Here is a 14,897-nt window from a genome sequence, read left to right as displayed (position 1 = left end):
CATGATCTTTTCCTTCTGTTATGATGGTCTTGTGTAGGTAGTGTCAAGCACTGTGAGGTCATGGATATCCAGGCCATTTTGTGTCTGGAGGAGCACGTTGTAAGGAGTCCTACCCTTCCTTTGGTTCTTATATTCTTTCCACCACCTCTTCTGCAATGGACCCTGAGCCTTGGAAGGTGTGATAAAGATATTGCAGTGCTGAGCACTCCTATCACTTCCTTCCAGCACCATGATGCCTTGTGAGTCATTCCAAGGTCACTGCCATCTGAAAAGAGAAAGTTCTCTAATGAAAAAGTGAAAATAGTATTAATATATAGGTATGAACATTAAGGGAAGTGCTTACTGTGCAGTTTGATGAGCATAGTATATACATTTAGCCAGATAGCAACAGATGTTACACCCCTAGGACTCATGACTACCCCTGTTTTAGGTTTTCAGTATCAGGGATGTATTCTCTCCCATGCAGCAGGCCTCTAGTCAAATTAGAGGGCAGTTGGTTTCCACCATGACAGATGTGTCATTATTGCACCTGTTGGCTCATTTTGCCTGGCTGGCAAAATATAAGCCTTGCAATGTCCACTTTTGAGTATCTTCCCTGGTGATTTCTCTCTCTCTCTCATTGAACTACATGCAGAATGGCTTCTTTTAGCCTGTCTATGTGGAGGAGGTTATTAGCTCAGTTCCAGCAGGATTTTTCAGTGGCCTTGTATGTGGAGTCTTCAGCAATAGGGTCTTACCATCTATTCCTGGTTGGAAAATGGTTGGTTGGCTTGTTGAGGTAGGGTCTCACTCTAGCCCAGACTGACCTGGAATTTGCTATGTAGTCTCAAGGTGGCCTTGAACTCATGGTGATCCTCCTACTTCTGCCTCCCAAGTGCTGAGATTAAAGGTGTGTGTCACCACACTCTGTATAGGACTTGAATTTTTTTTATTTTTTTTGAGGCAGAGTCTCACTCTAGCTCAGGCTGACCTGGAATTCACTATGTAGTTTCAGGGTGGCCTCAAGCTCATGGTGATCCTCCTACCTCTGCCTTCTGAGTACTGGGATTAAAGGCATGCACCACCATGCTCGGCTTAAACTTTTTAAAAATGAATGAATTAATTAATTTACTTGAGAGAAAGATGCAAAAAGAGAGAGAGAGAAGGCCAGGGCCTCCAACCACTGAAAATGAACTCCAGACACATGCACCACCTTGTGCATCTGGCTTACATGGGTCCTGGGGAATCAAAACTAAGTCCTTTGGCTTTGTAGGCAAGTGCCTTAACTGCTAAGCCATTTCTCCAGCCCAGGACTTGAACTTTTGATCCTTGTTAGTAGTTGGGATTATAGGCTGTGGTGGTTTGGATCAGATGTCCTCCATAAACTATGTATTTTGAATGATTGGTCCCCAGCTGATAGCAATTTGGGAGGTGGAGCCTTGCTGGAAGCTCCTGCTTCTGTTTTTGCAGTCTTAACGCTTCTCAGCTGGGTTAGGGAGCTGGCGCAGCAATTAAAGATACTTGACTACTACTCTGGCTGGCTGGATGTGGTGGTATATGCATTTAATCCCAGCACTCAGGAGGCAGAGGTAGAAGAAAGCTGTGAGTTCAAGGCCAGCCTGGGCTAGAATAGGACCCTGCCCCTTGAAAAACAAACAAACAAACAAAAGCCCTTCAGCCCAGGTTCAATTTCCCAGCCACTCGCATAAAGCTAGGTGGGCTTTTTTTTTTTTTTTTCAAATGGCAAGAGATCCTGGCATGACTTCCCACACATATGCAAAGAAATTAAAAAAAAAAAATTAAAGAAGCTCCTCAACACAGTGCCTCTGGGTCCTCACCACTTACCCAGCCTCCTCCCCTGGCCACAACTGTGGCATCAGATCACCCTGTGGCGGCAGCATGGTCACCACTAGTCACTGCCTATCCTGCATGCGTGGCCTGGTTTTGGGTCCACAGCAACACTAATAACAGTTATGCAGGGCAGAAATGGCACCCTTAATTTACCTGCATGTTTATTTAGGGCAAACATTTTGGTACCCCAAAAGTGGTCTTTTGATTGCTGTGACAAAAAGCCTGAGAGATGGCTTATACTTTCATAAGTTCAGTCCACAGTCTGCTGGATCCATAACATCATGCCTGAGAGGAGGCAGAACATCACGGTAGGGGGAGTGTGCAGAAGAGGAAGTTAGTTGTTCACCCTAAGGCTGTCAGAAAGCAAAGAGAAGCAGGAAGGGGCTCAGAGGAGATCTACACTACCAAGGCACACCCCCAGTGACCTGCTTCCTCCAACAGGACCCCAGCCTGCTAGGCCCCTCCTAATAGTCTGTTCAGCTATAAACTCATCCATTGATTAACTACTGATGAGGTTAGAACCTTTTCTTTGTTTTTTTTTCAAATAAATATTTTTTTTAATTTTTATTAACATGTTCCATGATTATAAAAAATATCCTATGGTAATTCCCCTCCCCACGCTTTCCCCTTTGAAATTCCATTCTCCATCATATTACCTCCCCATTTCAATCATTGTACTTACATATATACAATATCAACCTATTAAGTACCCTCCTCCCTTCCTTTCTCTTCCCTTTATATCTCCTTTTTAACTTACTGGCCTCTGCTACTAAGTATTTTCCTTCTCACGCAGAAGGTTAGGACCTTTTCAATAGCCCTGCCAACTGGGGATGAAGCCTTCAACATTTTTAATTTTAATTTAATTTAATTTTCATATGTATTTGAGAGAGAGAAAAAAAGAAAATGGGCATGCCAGAGCCTCTAGCCACTGCAAAGAAACTCTAGACTCATGTGCCACCTTGTGCGTCTGGCTTAGGTGGGTACTGGGGAATCAAACCTGGGTCCTTAGGCTTCACATCAAAGTGCCTTAACCACTAAGCCATCTCTCAAGCCCACCTTAACATTTTTCTGTAGAACCTCCATATCCAAGGTGCAGTTGTGAAGTAGGAGTTATTAGCGATGTTTCCTTCTCCTTCTGTTGATTGGTGTCCCCACCTCAGCGCCCCTAAATATCTCATGGAAGATGAGTATGCTCACACCTCCACCTCCATAGGGGAAGAGGCTCTTTTACAATCCATTTAAATTGATTGGAAAGGGACCCCTAAGCCAGGCACACACCTTTAATCCCAGCACTCAGGAAGCAGAGGTAGGAGGACTGCTGTGAATTTGAGGCCACCTGAAACTCCATAGTGAATTCCAGGTCAGCCTGGGCTAGAGTGAGACCCTACCTCAACAAACAAACAAACAAACAAACAAAAAAACCACAGAGAAAGATAAAAAGACAAGGGACCCCTAAATAACAACTGGAGACTCACTTGGGTGGCAAGAGAAATGGGCAGAAACACATGCCCCTGATTTTGGTTGAGAAGAATCTGAAATCTATTAGTAAATATAGTAGAACTCACCCTGGACAAAAGGGGGGGGGGGATTCAGGGCCTAGGATAATACCGAGGAAACAATCCTTCCTTCTAAAAGAGGAAGAAGGGCTAGAGAGCTGACTCACTGGTTAAAGGCACTTGCTTGCAAAGCCTGACAGCCCGGGTAGATACCCAAGTACCCAGGTATAGCTAGATGCATAAAGTGGTGCATGTGTCTGGAGTTTATGTACATCAAAAAACAGGCCCTCGCACACCCATGCCCCTTCCCCACCACCTCCTCAATATGTAAAATAAAGGAGGAAGAGACAGAACGGAACCTGCTTACAGAACTGTCCCTTGTCCTCTTGTCTCTGGTTGGGGTGTCCGCTTGTTGTGGCGGCTCGTATTATAAGTGAATAATGAGACTGGAGAAAAGATTCAGTGCTTCACGTGCTTGTATATAAGTGAATGATGATACCGAGGGTGACAAGCCACACCTGTCATTTGGGGAAGGAAAATCTACATCATTGTCCATTTATGTGACCCAAACCCCCCACTCTCCCCGCCACCCTCAGAGTCCATCCAACATGTTAAGGCGTCTTGGTGCATCTGTAAGACTACAAAAAAAAAAAACAAAAACAGAAAAGAGCTTCCCCAGTGGGGTGATGTGATGGTTTGCACGTTGCGTGTCCCCTGAGGCTCCTGTGTTGGAAGCTTGGTCTCTAGCATGGCAGGGTGGGACATGATGGAGCTGCTCCGAGGTGGGCCCAGTGGGAAGTCATTAGTTATAAGGGGCAATGCTCTTGTGGGAATGAATGTTCTTGTAATTCTCATAAGAAGGTTGGATTTTTTTAAAAGTTTTTTAAAATAATCTTCTTTTAAATTTTTTTTTGTTCATTTTTATTTATATTTGGGAGTGACAGAGACAGAAAGAGGCAGATAGAGAGAGAGAGAATGGGTGTGCCAGGGCCTCCAGCCACTGCAAACGAACTCCAGATGCATGCGCCCCCTTGTGCATCTGGCTAATGTGGGTCCTGGGGAATCAAGCCTTGAACCGGGGTCCTTAGGCTTCACAGGCAAGCGCTTAACCGCTAAGCCATCTCTCCAGCCCTAAATAATCTTTTAAAATATTTTGTTTTTATCTATTTATTTGAGAAAAAGAGAACGGATGTTGCCAGAGATGGCAAGCATGCCATTTCAGGATCATGAGGAATCGAGCGCTGACACTGCTCCAGCCCAGCTGTCTCTTCCTTGAGTCTAATGTGGCCCCTCTATAGAAACACCTTTGGCTCTCTACGCTACAGATATCTGTGGTTTTCTGTATATTGTTTTTCTTTCTCTGTCTTTCATTTGGTGTCCCAGTCTCTAAGTTTACTTTTCCAGTAAAAAATTGGTGTTAGTGAAGTGTTGGTCAATGCATCTGAATGAGGCTCTGGCATAGAATTGGAAAAATAAGAAAATGGGTCAGAAATAATTGTTTTCCTTAAAGGCCTTAATTAAAGTCAGGCTTGGAGTATGGTACACTTAGGAGGAAACAATGAACCTCCTGGAGCAATGTAAAAATTGTTCTATGACTAGTTTTTCTAAGTGGTGGCAGTTGCACTAAACTATGACTCTTTACCAAGAATCCTTACAGAAAAACAACCAAAGTCAGAAAGTATTCAATTGGGGAGACCAAAGTCTAAGTATTGGAGAGACATGAAAAGAAAAATTCAAAATATATGATTGAGGGATAAATGGGTTTATAGGATCAATGATTAATGATGGGAAGCCCCATTTGTGGTGGTTTTGTATCTCACCTTTAATATAGTAATTGGAAGTAGAAGTTCAGGAAATCACAAGTGCTTGACCTCACATACATGGGGAAAGTGTGAAAACAGCTAATCATTATGGGGGCCTGACGACTTTACTTGAGGTGAATAATTATGGAATGGTTGATGAAAAGGAATAACAAAAAGTTTCTATGAATTCTGTGAAACTGTACCTTTCTTGAAGTTTGCTCTTGCATGACATGACCAGAAAATAAAAGACTGAGGCTAAGAGCTGTGCAGCAGAGAAACAGGGGAAAATAGAAAACAGAGAAAAAGACCAAAAAAAAAAAAAAAGAGAGAGAGAAAAAGAAAGAAAATAGAGACGGAAAAGCAGAGAAAGATGGAGAAACGCAGCTGCCTTCAGCATCAGCCTGTCAGCTTGCACCAGAACTTGACTTCGAGTCGTTATTGCGCCACTCCCTTTCACATCTCTCTTCGGGGACCCTCCTTCAAGCCAGGGCTGGACCCCGGCAGGGTGTGCTAGCTCCAGCCACTGCAAACCAACTCCAGACACATGCGTCATCTGGCTTACGTGGGTCCTGGGGAATTGAACCTGTGTTCTTTGGCTTTGCAGGCAACCACCCTAACTGCTAAGCCATTGTTGCAGTCAGGTTTACATTGCTGGTAGAAATCACCCAACCAAGAGAAGCTTCTGAGAAAAAGGTTTATTTTGGCTTACAGGCTTGAGGGGGAAGCTCCACAATGGCAGGGGAAAATGATGGCATGAGCAGAAGGCGGAAATCACCCCCTGGGCAACATAAGGTGGACAATAGCAACAGGAGAGTGTGCCAAACACTGACAAGGGAAAACTGGCTGTAACACCCATAAGCCCGCCCCCAACAATACACTGCCTCCTGTAGATGATAATTCCCAGATCCCCATCATCTGGGAATCTAGTATTCAGAACACTTAAGTTTATAGGGGACACCTGAATCAAACCACTACATTCTGCCCCTGGCCTCTATAAAGTCTAACAACTCTAGCCAGTGAAAAATCTCCAAGTCCAATAATTCTAACCAGCCACAGGTCTCTTGAGTTCCAATTCTGCCCCTCCAGCTAGGCTATTCACAGTCCTGGAAAACTTCATTGGGGCTGGCAGCTTTCTTTAGCAGCCATCTCATGGTCCTGGCATCTCCACTGGGTCTCCACTGCAATCCATGGTTCATCCTCATGGCTCCATGGGGTCTCCATGCAGGCATCCAGCAAACCTGCTTCACACTGCCCATGTCATTTCCAAAACACAAGACCATTTTGCAAACTCCCTCTTGCATTTATATATTCCACAATACCAGATAGGGTGTCAATTTGTTAATCCGGGGGGAATAAAGCAGACTTGGAAAAACAGGACATTCCTTGAACATTTAGCCCCTTCAAAAGAGTCTACATTCTTCCTGTTGCCCCAGTACAGATCAGCTGGTCCAGTCTCAAAGGTTGTAATCTCTCAATTGCAGCTAAATAGGCAATTCACCCAAAGATTTTTCTTTCTGTGCCCTATCCCTCTGCTCACACCCGTTCATTTCTATGCAAAGCAATCCTGCACAACTTCTCAGGACATGGGCATAACAGCAACCTTCTCACACAAACTGCTAGCCCAGTCCAAGCAAAGCTCTTTTTCACCCTCATAAGCCAAACCTCACAGTCCATAGTTCTTACTGTATTAAGGCCTTTCAACTCTGACCATAGCAGTCTATCAAGCTGTACTTACAGCACTGCAAGGCCAAGGTTTCAAATCCTTCCACTTTCCTCTTGACAGCTCCAAAAGGCCAAAACCACAGTCAGGTGTCTAGCAGCAATCCCACTCCTCAGTACCACTTTACTGTTGCAGTCAGGTTCGAATTGACGGTAGAAATCACCCAACCAAGAGCAGCTTGTGGGAAAAAGATTTATTTTGGCTTACAGGCTCGTGGGGAAGCTCCATGATGGCAGGGGAAAACGATAGCATGAGCAGAGGGTGGACATCACCCCCTGGCCAACATAAGGTGGACAATAGCAACAGGAGAGTGTGCCAAACATTGACAAGGGGAAACTGGCTATAACACCCATAAGCCCGCCTCCAACAATACACTCCCTCCAGGAGGTGTTAATTCCCAAATCCCCATCAGCTGGGAATCTAGCATACAGAACACCTAAGTTTATGGGGGACACCTGAATCACACCACCACCGCCATCTCTCCAGCCCCATTCCTCTCTCTCTTTTTTTTTTTTTGGTTTTTCAAGGTAGGATCTCGCTCTAGCCCTGGTTGACCTGGAATTCACTGTGTAGTCTCACAATGGCCTTGAACTCACAGTGATCCTCCTACCACTGCCTCCTGAGTGCTGGGATTAAAGACAGCCAGGGCCTCCAGCCACTGCAAACAAATTCCAGACGCATGTGACCCCTTGTGCATCTGGCTCACATGGGTCCTGGGGAGTCGAACCTGAGTCTTTTGGCTTTGCAGACAAACACCTTCACCGCTAAACCATCACTCCATCCCTCCCCCCACCTTGTTTTGTTTGTGGTTTTTGAGGTAGGGTCTTGCTGTAGCCCAGGCTGACTTGGAATTCATTACGTAGTCTCAGGCTGGCCTGGAACTCACAGCAATCCTCTTACCTTGGCCTCCCAAGTGCTGGGATTATAAGCATGTGGCACCACACCCAGCCTTTTTTGGTGTTTTTATTTGAGGTGAGTTTGGCACAGTCTTACTTTGTAGCCCATGGTGGCCTACAGAGAGTCACCCCTCCCGATTGCCTCCAGAATGCTGGGTTTACAGGCAGGTGTTATATCAGGCTTCAGAGGGTTTTTAAATAAAAGACCAGGTCTGTCTCCTACCAATATCTGTCCTCCTGTCCCTCATGATGTTGCCATCCACCATAAAGTCACATAGGCAGTGACAGGCCAGTAACATACCATTTGGATGTCATATATATATATGAAATTTGTTTTTGATCCAAAACTGAGCTAAATGAACTTATTTGTAAGTTACTCAGCCACAAGCATTTTGTTATAGTAACAGCAAATGGATTAATACAGATGGAGTGTGGCTAGGTTATTGGGGGAAGGGCCACACGGCCGAGTAGAAGCCCTGGGGAGAAAGAGATGGTGTGGGCATTCGGGAGCTGTTTGAATGGTTTTGAAGCAGGAGCATGATTGCAGTGCAGCTGTTTGCTCTGGATTAGGCATGATCACTGCTGTCTGGAATCAATCCAGCTGTGACCTGCTTCAGGAGAGGGCCATTAGCATTCCTTCCTGGAGGGAGCAGAGAGGCCTACAAGGCCCTAGGCATCCCCAAAATTATGAGCTAAATAGTTGATTGAGGATGGGACTTTTGTAGAGAAAACTGACCATCAATTGCACAGGGGACTTCCCAGAGATGCAGCTGCATTTGTGTCTCCCTGGCTCTGTAAGACCAAGCTGGGCCTGAATGGATTCTTTCTCTGGTGTTTTATGTACTCTCTTTCGGGAGTGAATGGTTCTTTCTTTGTGTCCCTTGGGAAAGTCCCATTAGGGTGATTATGATTGTGAGAGTAACCATGGCAATGCCTATGCGATCACTGTTGGAGGGTAGCTGGAGCAGTGAGGTCAGTAAGCTGACACAGCAGAATGATGGTGGGGTGGCCGAGGCAGAGCTAAACAGCAACACTGGGCAAAGGAAGAGAAAGGTCAGGGTCAAGTGTGAGAGGCAAGTTTACAATACTGCCTTAAAAAAAAAAAAATCAAAGAAGCTAGGGCTGGAGAGATGGCCCAACAGCAGTTAAAGGCACTTGCTTGTAAAGCTTGTTGGCCTGGATTCAATTCCCTAGTGAAGGGGCACATATCACTGGAGTTTGCACTGACAAGATTCTTTGGTATGCCCATTGTCTTTTTCTTTCTCTCCCTTTCTCTGCTCACAAATAATTACACAAAAAACATATTTTTTTTAAATCAGAGCTTAGCGGTTAAGGCACTAGCCTGTAAAGCCAACGGACCCAGGTTTGATTCCCCAAGGCCCACATAAGACAGATGCACAAGATGATACATGTTTCTGGAGTTTATTTGCAGCACCTGGAGGCCCTGGTGTTCCCATTCTCTCTGTCAGCCTCTCTCTTTCTCTCTTATACACAAACACACACACACACACACACACACACACATATATTTTTGGTTTTTCGAAGCAGGGTGTCGCTTTAGCCCAGGCTGACCTGGAATTCACTATGTTGTCTCAGTGTGGCCTTGAACTCATGGCAATCCTCCTACCTCTGCCTTCCAAGTGCTAGGATTAAGGGCATTTGCCATTACGCCCAACTTTACAAATCATATATATTTTTTAAATCAAAGAAGCAGAAGGCAGAACATGGGTATGAGACGGAGTACAACTAGGGTGACCGGACCCCTGAAAGTAAGAAACAGGCAAGAAAGTCTGCACTTGCTAGAAATCCCAGCTGATCTGACTTCTTATCTCTTGCCTAGTTCCCTAAACTTGTGTCTTTGTGGGTTTTTTTTTTCCCCCAAAAAAACAGGACCCTTCCTGGGAGGGAGGTCTTTCATAGGATTTAAACATTGTGGTTGATCAAGTTCAGCCCCAGGAACTCTGTCAGGGCTAGCTTCTTCCTGAGACAGCCCCTAGCCCTAACCAGCCAGCTGTCCCTCTGGTTCACCTGACAGCCCACCACTATAAGGTCATAAATACCTTTGCAAGGGGAGGACAGACTCTTGCTCTCTAATCACTTGGGACCTTCCAGCTGTGGGTGAGTTTTTCCCTCAGCTGGGCCTGGGCTAGCTTGGCCCAGGCAGGTTAAGCCACAGGGAGGGCCTCCAGCCGTCACTATCCACATGGGCTCTTTTATCTCCTCCACCTCCCCGCTTGGCAGGAGCTCCTTGAATTTTCTTTTCTCTTTATTTTCTGCACTTTTTATCCCAGGCCTTCCACATGGGATCTCTAGCCACATGGTGTCTTTCCTTGGCTCTGCACTTTCCTCAATAAATATAATAATTATCCTTCCCAGTTTTCTTTTTTACTCAATTCTTTGATTAAAATTAAAAACAAGCCAGGCGTGGTGGCGCACGCCTTTAATCCCAGCACTCGGGAGGCTGAGGTAGGAGAATTGCCATGAGTTCGAGGCCACCCTGAGACGACATAGTGAATTCCAGGTCAGCCTGAGCTAGAGTGAGACCTTACCTCGAAAAACCAAATAAATAAATAAATAAAAACAAACCTAGGGTTTGGGGTTCAAGGACTTTCCTGGACCACAAGCACCCCATTAAAGGTAGTTTCAGGAGAGCTATAAAGGGGGTTAACATACATCCCATCTCAGCCAGCAAACGTCTGTGATCTCAACATTTAGGAGGTGGTGGGGAAGGATCGGAAGTTCAAGCTCATCTTCAACTACATTGTGAGTTTCAGGCAAAAAAAAAAACAAAAACAAAAAAAAAAAAACCACAAACAAAACAAAACACCTGGGCTACATGAGACCCTGTCTTGAAAAATCCTTCCCTACCCCAAAAGCCCTGTTGTGGGAAACGTTTCCCCCTGGGGAGACACAAACACAACAGATAGGCCTCAGATGACAAAGTACGATTTCAATACAACTTGATGAACTGATGAATTTAATGGGGTTATTTACAGAGCATGGAGAGGGGTTATCTGCAGGAATGTGGAGCCCCCGAAGCCAGCCTCTTCATTTTTTAAAAATACTTTATTTATTTATTTATTTGAGAGAGAGAGAGGGTGAGAAAATAGGAGGGAGCAGATAGATAATGGATGTACCTGGGACAGCACAGAGGAGGCAGATAGAGAGAGTGGGCATGCCAGAGCTTCCAGCCACTGCAAACAAACTCCAGATTTATGCACCACATCTGTGCATCTGGTTTACATGGGTCCTGGGGGGATCGAACCTGGGTCCTTTGGCTTTGTAGACAAGCGCTTTAACTGCTAAGCCGTCTCTCCAGCCATTTTTTTTCAAAGCAGCCTCTTTGATGGGGCTTCCTGGGATGTTCCCCCCACAGCCTCAGGATAAGGGTTTACTTACAGAGCATGGGGACCCCAGAACAGCCGCACCACCCAGAAGTCTCATCCCAATCTGAATGACGCCTCCCCACAGCTGCTTAGGAGGTTCTCCCTCAGTGAGGATCACCTCCACGGATGTGCTGTCCTCAGTCTTGGAGTATGGAGACCCCAAAGCAGCACTTCCTTGTCGGGATTACCCTGTGGATGCTCATCCTTTAGTCTCAGGGTGAGCACAGAGACCCCCAAAACAATGCTTCAGTCATTGTCCCTTGATCTTTGTTTTAAATTTATTTATTTTATTTTTTATTTTTTGTTTTTTGAGGTAGAGTTTCACTCAGGCTAACCTGGAATTCATTATAACTCAGGGTGGCCTCGAACTCGCAGTGACCCTCCTACTTCTGCCTCCCAAGTGCTGGGATTAAAGGTGTGCACCACCACGGCTGTCCTTTGATCTTTCACTCTATGCTCTATCTCCCGTGAGGCCAGGAGACTTCAAGAGTCACTGCGTAAGACTGGCACAGGAGATGCTGAGATCTCAGGAGGGGTCCTGATGACCGCCCCCTCCCCAGGCCTTCGGTCGTGAGTTGTCCCAGCTGCTTCTGATGAAAGCTGGCAATAGTTGTCTACTGCTTTCAGTGTGGAGGAATGTTGCTGCGCAGCAGGCCCCACGTTTGATAAATGACAAGCTTGAGTGCAGAGCAAACAGAAAGAAAAGGACGAACTATGCAGACAGTTTAGAAGGAAGAAAGTGACCAGTGGTAGGTCTGCAGCTGTGACCACTGAGAGAGCGTTTGACTGCTTCCTAGAGAGGCTCGACGGAGGAGTTCCCTTCTCCCACACAAGCTGCGCTACTTGCATGTGTAGCTCAGGCCTCGAGCCCAGCGCTTTGGGGGACGGTGGGGGCTCAGGCCTCGAGCCCAGCGCTTTGGGGGACAGTGGGGGCTCAGGCCTCGAGCCCAGCATTTTGGGGGGACGGTGGGGGCTCAGGCCTCAGGCCCAGTGCTTTGGGGGGACGGTGGGGGCTCAGACCTCAGACCCAGCGCTTTGGGGGGACGGTGGGGGCTCAGGCCTCAGGCCCAGTGCTTTGGGGGGATAGTGGGGCTCAGGCCTCAAGCCCAGTGCTTTAGGTGGAAGGCAGCGGGCTCAGGACTGAATCCCAGTGCTTTTGGGGGAAAGGTGGAAGCTCATATCATGTTTGTGTTTTGGGCAGGAAAGAGTGGAAGAGGGGTGCTGACCACTGAGTCTGTCTCTTTTTTCCAGGAAAACAGGTGCCATCTGTCCCCTCCAGTAACTGCAGCCTTCATGTCCCTGGTGAGGGCTGTGTGCTGTGCCCTCCCCTTGCTGCAAAGGAAGGAGAGAAGGGGTTTCAGACAGGGATTGTGTGGCTATAGCAGATATGGCTGGCTAGGGAAAAAGACCCTTGTTAGGTGCTGTTAACAGAGAATTATTGGTTACACAGGGTCTGAGTCCCTTTTCTGTTATTGTAACTAATTACCAAAGACAGGCTGATTTATATAGAGTAGTTTCATTCAATTTATGGTTCTGGAAGCTGGGAGATTCAAGGGGGAGAGCCAGCATCTGGTGAGGGTCCTCATGTGGGAGGGGATTCTGTAGTGTTCTGAGGCAGTGAAGGGCATATTGTGATAAGAACTTGTGACAGAAGCAGAACCACATGACCTTGTCATCTCTTGTTTGTTTCTCTTGGCCTGGCCTTTAAAAAAAAATGTATTTGTGTGTGCATGTGTCCATGTGCATGCCAGCAAGGTGCATGCATGCTAGGGTCTCTTGCTATTGCAAACAAATGCCCTTCTAGCTTTACAAGGATGGTTAGGGAATTGAACTCAGGCCCAAAGGCTTTGCAAGCAAGTGCCTTTAACTGCTAAGTCATTCTCTTCAGCCCTGGCCTGATCTTTTTATTTTAGTTATTTAATAACATGACAGAAAGAAGCAGAAAGAGAGAGAAAGAGACAGAAGGAGAAAGAGAGAAAGAAAGAAAGAAAGAGAATGGGCACACCAGGCCTCCAGCCACTGCAAACAAACTCCAAATGCATGTGCCACCCTGTGCATCTGGCATACGTGGGTCCTGGGAAATTGAACCTGAGTACTTTGGCTTTACAGGCAAGTGCCTTAACCACTAAGCAATCTCTCCAGCCCTTTTATTAAATTTTTTGTTTTTCAAGGTAGGGTCTCACTTAGGCCCAGGCTGACCTGGAATTCACTATGTAGTCTCATGGTGGCTTTGAACTCATGGCAGTTCTCCTACCTCTGCCTCCTGAGTGCAGGGATTAAAAGCATGTGCCACCACACCCGGCCCTAATTTTTTAAAAAAAGTTTATTTGAGAGAGAGACAGACAGACAGACAGAGGCAGAGAAGAGGTGCATCAGGGCCTCCAGCCACTGCAAATGAACTACAGACACGTGTACCACCTTGTGTATCTGGCTTATGTGGATCCTGGGAATTGAACCTGGGTCCTTTGGCTTTGCAGGCAAGCACCTTAACTGCCAAGCCATCTCTTTTAAAACCTCACAAAAGGGACGGATTTCAATGTGAATTTTGGTGAGGCCAGTCAAAGCATAAAATATTAGGATGGATGGTAGACTTTGCCGATGGAGCATGGGCTGGTTCTACAGACAGACATTGTGATGAATTATCCATTTGAAGTTGGAGCTTTATTTATTTTGGTTTTTTGAGGTAGGGTCTTGCTCTATTCCATGCTGACTTGGAACTCACTATGTAGTCTCAGGCTGACCTTGAACTCTCAGTGATTCTCCTATCTCCACCTCCTGAGTGCTGGGATTAAAGGAGTGCGCCAACACACCCAGGCTGGAGTTGGAGCTTTATTTGGAGAGTTATTAGCATCGTTCTACAGGCAGCATGATGGAGTTCTGGGGGTGTGGAGAGGGAGGGAAAGAGAAAGAAAAAAGAACATGACAATGAATCTTTACTTTTATGAACTTCTGAGGGAAGGGGAAAGTTCCATACCACATGACCCAAGCTTGCTAGGTGACACAGAGTTACTGGGAGTCCAGAAGGCACTAGATCAGGCAAGGCCAAGTGGCCTTAGGGCCCCTGCTTTTTGTTGAGCTCATAGCAATGGCAGGTGAAAGCTTATGAGCCTCCTTGAGAGGCCACAGGAGGGAGTAGTGCTATTCCTTTGGCATGCTCCCATCTGGTTTAACACCGGAAGAGCCAAAAGAGGAAGAGAGACCACTCAGATTTACAGAAGCCACTGTGGCCCTTGGGATGGAAAGACTAAGATGAGGGAAGGAGGTGAGATGGTGCTACAAAGCTGGCTGGGTCACCTGCTGGAAGCAGAAACCCTGTGGCCTTGTGCAGCTCAGGGAAAGAGCTCTCAGGAAGAACACACTGTGGATGGAGAAATGTCCTTTGTCGCTTTCCTTCCCACTCATTAAGCACCACCGGGCTTGGGCCTCCTGCTGGTCATGGCCAGCTGACAAGAAGGCTGAGAGGCAGCCTGTAAGCCCCTCCCTCTACAAAGGCCATAAATCTAAGGGCCACATGTCTTAACACCAGGCCAGCAGGCTAACTGCTGTGTGCTAGTGAGAAACATATTGCTCATTAGAGAATTTGGCAAAACTGTTGTGCATGTGTGAACAATTTGTAAAATAGCAATTGCATTTTTAGACCGCAGGAGCAAACAAAATATAATTTCAAATGGATCCTATTACATTAGCAAAACCTTTTTTTTTTTTTTTGCTTTTGTTTTCCAAGGTATGGTCTCACTCTGACCCAGGCTGACCTGGAATTTACTATG

This window comes from Jaculus jaculus, chromosome 5, assembly GCF_020740685.1.
Source record: "Jaculus jaculus isolate mJacJac1 chromosome 5, mJacJac1.mat.Y.cur, whole genome shotgun sequence".
Lineage (NCBI taxonomy): Eukaryota > Metazoa > Chordata > Mammalia > Rodentia > Dipodidae > Jaculus > Jaculus jaculus.
This window is presented reverse-complemented; position numbering follows the sequence as displayed.